The following is a 12905-nucleotide window of genomic DNA, read 5'->3' on the forward strand; positions in this document are numbered from 1 at the left end:
GTGTGAATCAGATAATGAGCAATGACAATCCTTGCAGCGTGATTATGTTAACCACACATACCAGACATTCTATCTGCTCTTGCCATCTTAGATCAACAATGCACTGATTAGAGTCATTGCCTCATTACCATTATAGTTCCTCTCCAGACTTTCCGATACAGGAGCATTCTGAAAAAGACCCAGGATTTCCAAGTTCCAGCAATGCTTCCAAATGTCCTTGCATAAGACCACTTACAGCTGGCACGGGACTCCATGCCGATTTTGGGATACCATGTCACATCACGGTGAAAGGACTGCCCTCGCCACGCAGCCTACTGCCTGCTCCATGGAGATTCTTTCATTTACCTACAAGTTTTGAAAGCTGTTTCTCCATAATTGCATGGGATTACAGAAAATGAACAGGCCATTCAATCCAAATTGTCTATGGCAGTGTTTATGCACTACACAAGCTTCTTCCCACTTTATTTCACCTTATCCTATCATCTTTCTGCTCCAGTCTCCTCCTTCATGTACATTTTTACCCAGCTACCCCCGAGATGCAGCCATGCATAAACTACTCTATTTATCTTTATTTGTTCTTGCTATGTGATCATCGGTGGAAAGGCCAACATTGTTTAACCAGGGCAACACGGTGGCACAGTGGGTAGCATTGCTGCCTCAAGGCGCTGAGGTCCCAGGTTCGATCCCGGCTCGGGGTCACTGTCCGTGCGGAGTTTGCACATTCTCCCCGTGTTTGCGTGGGTTTCGCCCCCACAACCCAAAGATGTGCAGGGTAGGTGGATTGGCCACGCTAAATTACCTCTTAATTGGGAAAAAAAATTGGATACTCTAAATTTATAAAAATTAATTATTGGGAGGTTACCTTTAATACTTGCTTGTAAATTGCACTGGCTTCCCCACCATGTGCTGAAGCAATTTATTTTTCTCCCATGTCATTCAGCCCCCCCACCCCCGCCCCCTCTTATTGCGCTTCAGTTTAAATGTTTGGGGCTGTTCCTATGGTGTTATCCTGACACTCTGGGTGACTTTGGTGTCACTGTTTATCATATCCTCAATTTCACACCCAGCTATGAGCCCCAAATTCTTAGCTTGCTTTTATTTTTCCAGGTGTTAGCGCCATTCCTGGAGCTCTCGACTTGCACGTTGCCTCCTAAATGCCATCAACCTAGTTCAGAATCGTATCCCCAGCCAAATCAAGCAGACGCCCATGGCCTATCTTTCATGCTTTATTTTCCAAGCACTGGAATTTTAATCAAGGACTGGCACTGAGCCAAAAGTGCGATGAAATTCAAAAGGGCAAAGGACTCCTATCAGGACAGTAATCTGATGTGTTTCTGTTCTGCATGAAAAAAGAAAGAGTACTCGTATTTACATATCGCCTTTCACAATCTCGGGAAGTCCCAAAGCATTTTGAAGTTCTGTGCAGCCACTGTTAAAATCTGGAAGTGGGTCAGCAGCCAATTCGCACACAGCAAGAGCCCACCAATAGCTAAGTGATAATGACCAGAAAGTGGAGTTGAGGTCAAAGATCAGAGATGATATTGAATGGCAGGGCAGGCTTCAGGGTGCATGGGGCCTACTCTTAGAATCATACTAGATCACACCTACATCACGGAGGAGGAGCTAATGAAAATTCTGCACTGTTTTGATTTTGTGATTTCTCTTTTTGCTGGGGATGTGAAGGAACAGAAATGTTGTTCAGTACAGAGCTAATCTTGTGTGAAAAAGTTCTAACACGTACACACAGAGTTCGCCTCCACCCTGATTAAATTTTGTGTTTTTCTCCCTTCTGAGCATTTTGCTTGTCAAAATGAGGGATGTTAGTACTCCAGAATAGAGCGCTTTCTGCTACAAGCACCCTAGTGCCCGTATCTAACACTTCAAGGTCTCTTCTTGGGTATTTTACAGAGTACAGCTCCCTTTACACTCTGCCCCACCAAACACACCGGATTTCTCTGGCCATTGCGATTCACCTTTCCCATCGCCAGCACACCCCTGCCTGCGGATTTCCCGGTAGGGTGGGGTGGCTTCAATGAGAAATCCCATTGACAAGCGGCGAGGGTATAGAATCCCACCGCCAGCGAATGGCATGCCGCCGAAAATCTCACGGCTGTAGAAATAGAGAATACAGCCCCTGATCTTCTACCTCAACTCCACTTTCTGGTCATTATCACTTAGCTGCTTTTGGGATCTTTCTGTGTGCGAATTGGCTGCCGTCTCAATTCCTTATTGCAACAGGCACTACACTTCCAAAGAACTTCATTGCCGCAAAATGCTTTGGGACTTCCTGAGATTGGGAAAAGAGGTAGATAAATACAAGTTTCCTTCTCTTTATTGTCTTCTTAATAATAACCTTTTATTGTCACAAGTATGAAGTTACTGTGAAAATCCCCTAGTCACCACATTCCGGCGCCTGTTCAGGTAAGCTGGTACGGGAATTGAACCCCTTGTTCACATCACAAACCAGCTGACTAGCCCACTGAGCTAAACCAGCCCGTAGCTGAACCAGCCCTTACAGAAATAACACTTTTTTTACACAATTTGCATTTAGATAACATCTTTTAACATAACAAAACACCCCAAGCTGCTTCACAGGAACATAATTAGACCAAAATTTGACACTCAACCAAAAGCAGGATATTAGGACAAGGCTTGATCAAAAACGTTTGGACGAGCATCTTGAAGACAGAGAGAATTGTGGAGTGATTTAGAAATTCCAGAGGCTTTGTTCTTGCTGTAAATGAAACAGTGACACTTTGTTTTAAAGCTCGGACTATCTCACACTTCAGAAATTTCCAGTCAACTCCAAAGTTGATCGAACCCATTTGGAGCAATTTGCATGCTAAGATTGCATGTTGGATTACAAATGTGGAGCGCTGTGAAAGGAATACAGTCCAAGTTTATTCTTTCCTGCACACTGTGGTGTTTCCGCAGTCGACATATGCTCAGGGATCCCCACCCCAGAAGAGTCAGAGGCGGGCATACTGAGTGAAGCACCTGACAAGTGAGAAGAACTAAGTGCAGAAATAGTAAGAAATGGATTTGAGGATCATCCTGAGGCCATCCTCAGCTGCCAAGTTCCAGCAATGGTGCTGCACCGGAGTTATGTACATCTGAATGCTGCTTTCAGAACATTGCGAATCCATTGTATCTCTTTCAGCATGGTAGGGTCACCAAGGAAAATATTCAAGCCCTGGAGACAGGGAAGAGAAGAGCCATTAGACTGACCTTTAATATCAAAGATCTGTGCTATTTGGAAAGTTTTGGAGAGATTTTGGATTTTCATGCTTTGAAGTAGGCCCTTGAGAAGTGGTCTGATAGAAATGTAGAAGGTAGTAAATGTTATGGAAAAAGGCAAATTTGGAAAATTAATTTGGAAAATTACTTTAAAGCATAAGAGCAAGATCAACAGCCACAAGGTAAAGCAAATTTAAGATTGCTGACAGACAATCCTTAAAATTATAGAATCACAGAATCCCTGAAGTATAGAAAGAGGTCATTTGGCCCATCAAGTCTGCACTCACCCTTTGAAAGACCACCCTACTTAGGCCCAATCCCCCGCCCTGTAACCTCACCTTAAGAGGCAATTTAGCATGGCCAATCCACCTAACCTGCACAGCTTTGGACTGTGGAAGGAAACCGGAGCACCGGAAGGAAACCCACAGGAAACCCATACAGACACGGGGAGAACCTGCAAACTCCACACAGACAGTCACCCAAGGTGGGAATCGAACCTGGTCTCTGGCGCTGTGAGGCAGCAGTGCTAACCGTCGCACCGATTAAGCATGGACTTCAAGATAGAGCAGTGGAGGTGAAAACCCTGGAATCATTTAATAAATGATTCAATCCAGTGAGTGAATTCAGGGGAATGACTTTTCTCACTAGCTGAACTGATGGATTGACTGGCCTTCCCGAACCATAAATACCTTGTGACGGAGGCAGCATGGTGGCATAGTGGTTAGCACTGCAGTCTCACGGCGCCGAGGTCCTAGGTTCGATCCCGGCTCTGGGTCACTGTCCGTGTGGAGTTTGCACATTCTCCCCGTGTTTGCTTGGGATTCTCCCCCACAACACAAAGATGTGCAGGGTAGGTGGATTGGACATGCTAAATTGCCCCTTAATTGGAAAAAATGGAATTAGGTACACTAAATGTATAAAAAAATAAATACCTTGTGACCTCTGATGGGGGAACTTGATGACAAAATTTAGCGCACCTGCAGTACTTGCAGCCATGATATCAGAACTGTTCATTTGATGAGCAAGGTGCTGGGCTGACAGAAGTTGGACCTTTGGGAATTGATTTGAGCCACAGCAGGGGATATAGGGATAATGGTGATTTCTGTGTTTCCTCCTTTTAAAATGTTCCTTCTAACCTACCCCTTTGACCAAGCTTCTAGTCCACTGACTTAGCATCTTGTTCTGTTGCTCAGTGCCGTATTGTTCTATAATGTGTCTGTGGAGCGGCCCGAGATGTTTCCTTGTGTTAAAGGAGCAATGCATATAGAAGTTGTTGGGAACGGAGGCGATTTTGGTTCAATTTAGATGGTGCTCCAACAAAAGCTGTCAAATATCTCTGCTTCAGGACTATCTCAACTCCGAACACTTGTGTCCCATTCTCCTCACCTTCTCTGAGCCATTGCAGATGCTCTCCTTGCACTTACTACAGGTTCATTTCACTCCTGATGACAGAACAGTGTGCTGTTATCAGCAACTGTGCAAGGACAAAGGGAATCGGGTGTCCAGGTATCGAAATCGTCAGAAGCTAATGAATGGTGCAAAAAGTAGTTGGAAGAGGCTAATGAAATGCCGGCCTTCATCACAGCAGGTCTGGAATACAAAAGGGAAGATGGGACACTTTAGTTGTACAGAACCTTGGGAAGGCTCCATACGGAGTTAACATTCAGCTATAGGCACCAGGCCGCAGGAAGTACATTGGCTTTCGAGAGGGGACAAGGCAGTTTAACCAAAATGACACACATGAACAAAAGTAGGCCATTCAGCCATTCGAGCCTATTGTGCTATTCAATTAGACCATAGTGATCTGAGTCTTATCCATATTCATTAACACCTTTGTCCAACAAACATCTGTTGATCTTGGATTGGAAATTGTTAAATCAGCTGGAATCTACTGCTTTTTGTGTCAGGGAGTTCCACACTTGTGTGAAGAAGCATTTCCTAACTTCTCCCCAGAATGGCCTGACTCTGATTTTAAGGCTATGCCCCCTTACCATGGACCCATCCCCAGCACCAGAAAACGTTCTCCAGGTACGCTGTCAATTTGCTTCAAAATCCGAAAAACAAAATTAAATAGCAGAGCTTAAAGGGTGAAGGCAGCTTGCGTCAGCTTGGGCTATATTCTTTTGCGGAGGGTGGGTTGAGGGGCAATCTCTTGGGTGGAATTTTATCCGGATAGACAACGTCTGTAGATACTCTTCCCCTCGCCCCACCCTGCCCGCCATCCATCCTTATGACATCCTCAAAACATTACACAAGACTAGTCGTACATGACCACCCTTGACAATTCCACGCTGACTCACTTTTTTGATCCGCTCATACTTGATCAAATGCTCAGTCGCTCTGTCTCAGACGGTAGATTCCAGCAGGTCTCAACAACTGACGGGAAATTGTCCCAGTAACTTCCCCATAAATGATGTTAAACTGGGCTGTGAAGACAGACCTGTAAGAGAAGCACAGTGCCCGTCTATGGGGGTGCAAGCGTTCATCCAAATGTTTAGTTGCCTTCCCACGCCTCCTGTCTCTGTTGCAATGAATAATCAACTGACTGAACATTGAGCTGTAGGAACAGGAATAGACCATCAATTATCAACAAAGCTGGCTGCCTTCAGAAAACAAATCCACCTATTTGCCTCCTCCCGATTTGTCTCAGTCACTCTTTTTGTCAGAATTCAACCTCTGCCTGCAAACCTATTAAACCAGGCTGCTTAATTGATCTTCTTGTTTAGTCCAAAAGTCCCCCCCCCCCCCCACCCAAAAAAAAAAGTCCTGCTCGACACCCGGCTGGACTCGACAAGCCGAAGAGCCGATCAAGGGCCTTCCAGCTTGAAAGCAGCAGCAGGATTGACACAGCAAGTAAGTGAGGAAGAGATGGCCCATTTCCAATTTTTAAAACTTCAAATCGATAATGGTCTTTGCAGCCAGGGCTGTCTCCACCCCCAGCTCGCTAAACTGCGGCTTGGCGGGAACCTGAGTTGACTGGAAGATCGCAGTCCGCCTCCTTCACTTGGATCTAAGTGGGCGTTCAGTTGAATTGGGAACCCACCACGCAAGGGCAGGGTCCCCAGCCGCCTCCTCGCCCTGTCTGTCTCGGGACTCGGAGAGGGAGACATTGAAAGGGAAAGAAATACATACTTTATTTTGACCGATAAGTTTTTTCCCAGTTAGCGATTAAACATGGGAGTTTCAATCACAGGATTTTAGCTGGTGTATGAAAGTATATACATTAGTTAAGTACGGGATGGGGAGGCAATGGGGGAAACCTGTAATGTGAGAGACGCCCGGTTGATTCCAGAGTCTGGAACAGGCACTTGTGTGGGAAATTCCAGGGAACACAGCAGTTACATAGAACATAGAACGATGATACAGCGCAGTACAGGCCCTATGGCCCACGATGTTGCACCGAAACAAAAGCCATCTAACCTACACTATGCCATTATCATCCATATGTTTATCCAATAAACTTTTAAATGCCCTCAAATTTGGCGAGTTCACTACTGTAGCAGGTAGGGCATTCCACGGCCTCACTACTCTCTGCGTAAAGAACCTACATATTAGGTAGTGGATCACCTTGCAGGTGGGGGAATGTGTTGAACAAATTGACAGGAAACAAGATGTCATAATATGCACCCATGCACATCATGAGGTAAAAGCAGGCAGTGACAGACACCCAGGTGAGCCAATCAATGTACAGAACAGAACACGACCAATCACAAGACAGGACACCAAAGGGGGGCTTACACCTATAAAACACAGGTGGCATCAGCACTCTGCCTCTTTCCACTGGTGATAGCTATGGTGATAGTCAGGGTGTACAAATCATTCAACACCTCCAACACGTGGATCAGAGCTAGCCTGGTCTGGATAGTTAGCTTTAGTTTACTTAGGGTAGTAGAGAGTCAACCGACAGGCAGATGTGTGTTTCGTTGCGAGAGTTCAATAAATCTTTTATTGAACCAAAGCCTTCGTTTGGTGTATACTTGATCAGTTAATTGCATCGTGTGCAATCCGTGTTACCCCAGGGTGAACAACACGACACAAGAGTGGGAATCCACGGAGAGCGTTAAACTGAAAAGTGATCAGAGGAGAGTATCCATAAGCAACACCCAGGCTAAAAGCTCCCTGAGTGCTGCTGCCCATTCTCCCTCCCAGTTTCTATCCTTAAGCCCATCTAAAACACTCCTCCCCATATCCCAACTGACACCAAGTCCCCTGCATTCAATACCTCGGTGCTCACTGACCGAAACAGCTCCAAGCAACACCTGGGGTTTAAAATTCTTAAGCTCTCTTGTTCAAATTCTTCCATGGCCTCATTCCTCTTATTTCCATAACCTCCTCCAGCCCCACAATGTTACAATCCCCACAGTGTAGAAGGAGGCCATTTAGCCCATCGGGTCTGCACCAACCCTCTGAAAGAGCACTCCACCCACTCCCCCACCCTTTCCCCATAACCCCACCTAACCTGCACATCTTTGGAAATTAAGGGGAAATTTAGAATAGTCAATCCACCTAACCACATTTTAGGATTGTGGGTGTAAACCGGAACATCTGGAGGATGCCCACGCAGACATGGGGAGAATGTGCAAACTACATGCAGTCACCCGAGGTCGGAATTGAACCCTGGGGCGAACTTCTCCGGTATCGGCGCGATGTCCACCGACCGGCGCCCAAAACGGCGCATAGTAAATATACTATGTTCAAAAACCCAATAAAAAAACATTTATAAAGAAAACATTTACTTTGGTTGCATCTGTAATTTACTTTGGAATGTGGCGTGCTTGACCATAGTTTGTCTGGTATTTCACGTGAAGTGCATCGTGACCCTGAATATTGGAGTATAAGGGGCGAAATTCTCCGTTATCGGCGCGATGTCCGCCGACCGGCGCCAGAAACGGCGCAAATCCCACCTGCATCACGCCGCCCCAAACGTCGCTAATTCTCCGGCCCGGAATGGACTAGCAGCGATGTGACGCTATCCGCGCTGGCTCACGTGGTTCACGCCGTGGCGTGACGGCTCATAAGACGCGCTGCTCCCCCCACCCGACCAGAAGACCCGACCGGATGGCCGCCCGCCGCTCAGCCCCGAGGTTCCAGTCCCGCGACATTGAGGCACTCCTGGACGCAGTGGAGCAGAGGAGGGAGGCCCTGTATCCCGGACACAGCCGCAGAGTCGCCCCACGCCACAGCCGGCATCTGTGGAGGGAGGTGGCAGAGGCCGTCAGCGCTGTGGCCCTGACGCCACGGACAGGCACCCAGTGCCACAAGAAGGTGAACGACCTCGTCAGGGCAGCCAAGGTGAGCCCCCCCCCCGCCCGATATCTATATCCCCTATATCCCCCCATCCCATATCCCCCCCTCCCCCATATCCCCCATATCCCCCCTCCCCCAAATCGCCCCTCCCCCATATCCCACCCTATCACCCCTCCCCCTCCTGATATCCCCCATCTCCCCCTCCCGATATCCCCCATCTCCCCTTCCCGATATCCCTCATCCCCTCCCCATATCCCTCATCCCCCATATCCCCCCTCCCCCATATCCCCGCATCCCCCTCCCCCATATCACCTGATCATTGCCTGCGTGTCTAACCATGCATGCTTCATTGTGTATCGCAGGAGCAAACGTCGAGGCACCCATCCCCGCAGATGCAGACCGCCCGCATGATGCCCCTTGGAGACCACGGGAGACGGAGAGACCCGGATCCTCTGGCATGCGACGCCCGCACGATGCCCCTCGGAGACCACGGGAGACGGAGAGACCCAGATCCTCTGGCATGCGACGCCCGCACAATGCCCCTCGGAGACCACGGGAGACGGAGAGACTCGGATCCTCTGGCATGCGACGCCCGCACGATGCCCCTCGGAGACCACGGGAGACGGAGAGACCTGGAGCAACAGGGAGACGGCGCCCCCGTCTCATGCAGGTGCGGCGACGCAGGCGTGTGCCATCCAGCGACGAGAGGGGCAGCCAAAGGCCCCCGTCACAGCCGAGCCACGAAACCACAACCCAGGACACCCCTACCCAGGAAACCGACATACAGGACAGTGACACAGATTGGATGGGTGGAGACGAACCGCCACCCTAAAGTGCCATGGACTCAGAGTGGGACGAAGAGCACGACACAACGCCACTGCTGTCACCAACACCCTCCACCATCGCAGAGACGCTCACCTCGGTTGGGCACTTTAGTGATGAGGCGTCTGGTACACTCACTGGTGCGCACAACACAGCTGTCCCTGTACAGCAGGTGGAGGTAGGAGCAGCAGAGGGGCCGGGTGGTCGGAGGGCAGCCCGGCGCATGCGAACATCTGCCGCCCAGATGGATCCCGGGTTCCTGGAGTTACCACACCCACCCATAGGTCCGATGCAACCACCGAAACTGGGACGAGCAAAGAGGGTGACCGCCAGCTTGCGGCGGCTGCAGTTGCAGGTGGAAGAGTCCACCCGCGTCCAGGAGCTGGCAGTGGTGCCGGTCATGCGTGCCACGCAGGCCGACACCGCACGGGTGGCGTCCGCGGTGGAGGCAATGGGTGCGACGGTGTCAGACATGGGGAACGGTTTGCGAGGCCTGGGGCTTTCGTTGCAGGCGGCGTCTGTGGCCCAGGACATGGCTGCCCTCTCACAGGAGGCCATGAGCCAGCGGCAGATGGCAGAGGGGCTCAACTCCGTGGCACAGTCTCTGAAGGCCATGGTCCAGTCTCAGCAGGCCATGGCCCAGTCTCAGCAGGCCATGGCCCAGTCTCAGCAGGCCATGTCCCAGTCTCAGCAGGCCATCGCTGAGGGCATCGGCACCATTGCCCATGTGCGAGCCGGCGTCGCACAGTCATAGACAGGGATTGCCAACCCCCTGAGCTCCATGGCTGCAAACCTGCAGACCCCTGTCGATACCAGCACGGGCCTCCAGGACTGGCAGCGCCAGAAGTCGGGGGGGCGTCGGATGGCCAGTCCGTTCGCATCCCCCACCCATGTAGAGGCCTGGGGGCCCGAGGGAGGAGGAGGTGCTGGGGCCCGTTTCAGGTCCCATTGTAGGGGAGGTCCCGGAACACCTCAACACCTCGGGCTCCCCCCCTTGCGTCCCAGGTGCATCGGGTGGGCAACGGGCAGGACAGTCTGGCAGCTTGCCATCCCAGTCGCCCGGGCCGCAGCCTGGCCCATCTAGGCCAGGACGCCCCAGGAAACGGCCGCCAAAGGGATCCAGTGTCAGAGGGCAGGAATCACAGGAGTCCACCTCCAGTTCTGCTGTACCGTCTGGGGAACCACGTAGACGTAGTCAAAGGGCCCGTAAGGCCAAACAATTAGACACTGAGTAAGTTGGCACGGGTGCAGGGCACAGATGAGTTTTAGGGGCTAGGGCACGTGCATGAACTCCTTTTGTTATTAAAGTCAATGTTACACCTACAGAAGCTGCCTTTGTGCTCTCTCCAAAGCGTGCGGGGGTGTCATGTACGTGGAGCGCCAGTGTGTGTGTGAGGGGTGGTCTTACCTCAGCCCCAGGTGAGTCTGCCCCCTTCCCCCTGGGCCACCATCAACATCCCCCCGGGCGGAGGACGGGACCGTGCGCTGCAGTGTCACAGCCGCATGCAGGGATGGTCCGGGTGGATGGTGGTACTGTGGCCATGGGTCAGACATCGTCCAACGATGTGGAGCCAGGAACTCATCGCAGGGCGGGTTGTCATCATCCTCCATGGCCTGCAATAGACACGCGTCCACCGGCAACTGTGTGAGCCCGGCCGTTGTGCCGCAGGTGGATCGGCAATGTGGGGGGGTGGTGTGCATGCGGGTGGGGTGGGTGGGGTTGGGGAGGGGGGTGAGGGTGCTGGGTGGGTGGATGGGTGGGGGCTATGGGTGGTCGGGTGTTGCCATGGTGTGCGGTCTGTGGCCATACTACCCGATCCCCACGCCCATCTAGTCAGTGAAGCGGGCGTCAATCAGCCTGTCCCGTGCCCGCTGGCCCAGCCGGTAACGGTGGACAGCCACCCGCCCATGTCTAGCCCGTCTGCCCTGACCATTGCCCCCATCCCACTCATCTGGGGAGGACTGCGCCTCTTCCTGCTGCTCCTCCACTCCGCCGTCCTCTGCCTGCGGCACATCGCCCCTCTGCTGGGCTATATTGTGCAGGACGCAGCACACCACAATGATGCGGCCGACCCTATCTGACCGATACTGGAGGGCGCCCCCAGAGTGGTCCAGGCACCTGAAACGCATCTTCAGCACGCCAAAGCACCTCTCTATCACTCCCCTTGTCGCTACATGGGCATCATTGTAGCCGTTCTCTGCCTCATTGCGTGGCCTCCGTATAGGCGTCATCAGCCACGATCGTAATGGGTAGCCCCTGTCGCCCAGCAACCAGCCCCTCAGCCGGGGATGGCGTCCCTCGTACATGCTGGGGATGTATGACTGCAACAACACGTATGAGTCGTGTACACTGCCCGGGTAACGGGCGCAGACGTGCAGGATCATCATGCGATGGTCAAAGACCACCTGTATGTTCATCGAATAGGTCCCCTTCCTATTGGTGAACACGGCCCTGTTATCTGCAGGTGGCCGCACGGCGACGTGCATCCCATCAATCGCGCCCTGGACCATGGGGAACCCGGCCACGCAGAGAAGCCCACGGCCCGGGCATCTTGGCTGGCCCAGTCCACAGGGAAGCGGATGTAGCGGTGCGCAATGGCATATAGGGCGCCTGTCACTGCCCGGATGCACCGGTGCACCGATGTCTGCGATATGCCGGACAGGTCCCCACTCGGTGCCTGGAATGACCCCGTTGCATAAAAGTTCAGGGCCACCGTAACCTTGACGGACACGGGCACAGGGTCCCCCCCGCTAGTGCCACGCGGTGACAGGTGTGCCAGCAGGTGGCAGATGTGTGCCACGGTTTCCCGGCTCATCTGGAGTCTCCTCCTGCATTCCCGGTCCGTGAGGTCCTGGTATGACTGCCGGGGCCGGTACACACGGGGCGCCCTCGGGTGCCTCCGTTGCCGTGGGGCCGCGACATCCTCCTCCCCCTCTTCGTCCTGTCGGGCGGGTGTCCCTCCAGCCTGGGCGGCTGCCGCCTGCCCCTCTGCGGCAGCCTGCGCCGCCTCTCTGGCACGCTCCTCCTCATCCAGAACAACATGGACATTAGCGGCTGCCGCCACGGCAGCCAACATCGCTGGCACACCGGAAAACATGACGGCCTGTGGGTGGGTGAGGGGTGGCGGGGGGGGAACGACGACATGTCATCATTGCCCATACCCCCCCTCCCCCCAGCCAGGTGGCATGGACCGCATGTGTCCGACTGTTGGAGGCTGGCACCTGGCCTGGTGGACCAACTCACTTGCCCTCGCATCCCCCCTCCCCGGCACGCACCTCCCCGGCACGGACCCCCCCCCCCCTCCCCGGCACGCACCTCCCCGTCCCCCCTCCCCGGCACGCACGTCCCCGTCCCCCTCCCCGGCACGCACCTCCCCGTCCCCCTCCCCGGCACGCACCTCCCCGCACCCCTCCCCGGCACGGACCCCCTCCCCGGCAGTCATCCTCCCGTCCCCGGCACTCATCCCCCTCCCTGCACTCCCCCGGAGCCCACCCCACTCTAACCCCCCCCCCCCGCCGCACACACACACAACCCTACACACACCTCTCCCCCACGCATACAGACTGCGGCTACGCCATCACCTCTCCAGCGGCCAACC

The 12905-nt window shown here is 52.8% G+C and overlaps 1 protein-coding gene and 1 long non-coding RNA gene across 2 annotated transcripts in view; one reads left to right on the forward strand and one right to left on the reverse strand.

Annotated features, from left to right (window-relative positions):
• Positions 1–12905, forward strand: part of itpka (inositol-trisphosphate 3-kinase A) — a 113411-nt gene that overhangs the window by 18636 nt on the left and 81870 nt on the right. The gene's annotated exons all lie outside the window — the stretch shown is intronic.
• On the reverse strand, positions 2551–5902 carry LOC140397460 (uncharacterized). The gene is made up of 3 exons (XR_011936901.1): positions 5538–5902; positions 4662–4827; positions 2551–3193 (listed from the first exon to the last, which is right to left on the reverse strand). It is a non-coding gene; the product is annotated as an uncharacterized lncRNA (long non-coding RNA).

This window comes from Scyliorhinus torazame, chromosome 2, assembly GCF_047496885.1.
Source record: "Scyliorhinus torazame isolate Kashiwa2021f chromosome 2, sScyTor2.1, whole genome shotgun sequence".
In the NCBI taxonomy this organism is placed as follows: Eukaryota; Metazoa; Chordata; class Chondrichthyes; order Carcharhiniformes; family Scyliorhinidae; genus Scyliorhinus; species Scyliorhinus torazame.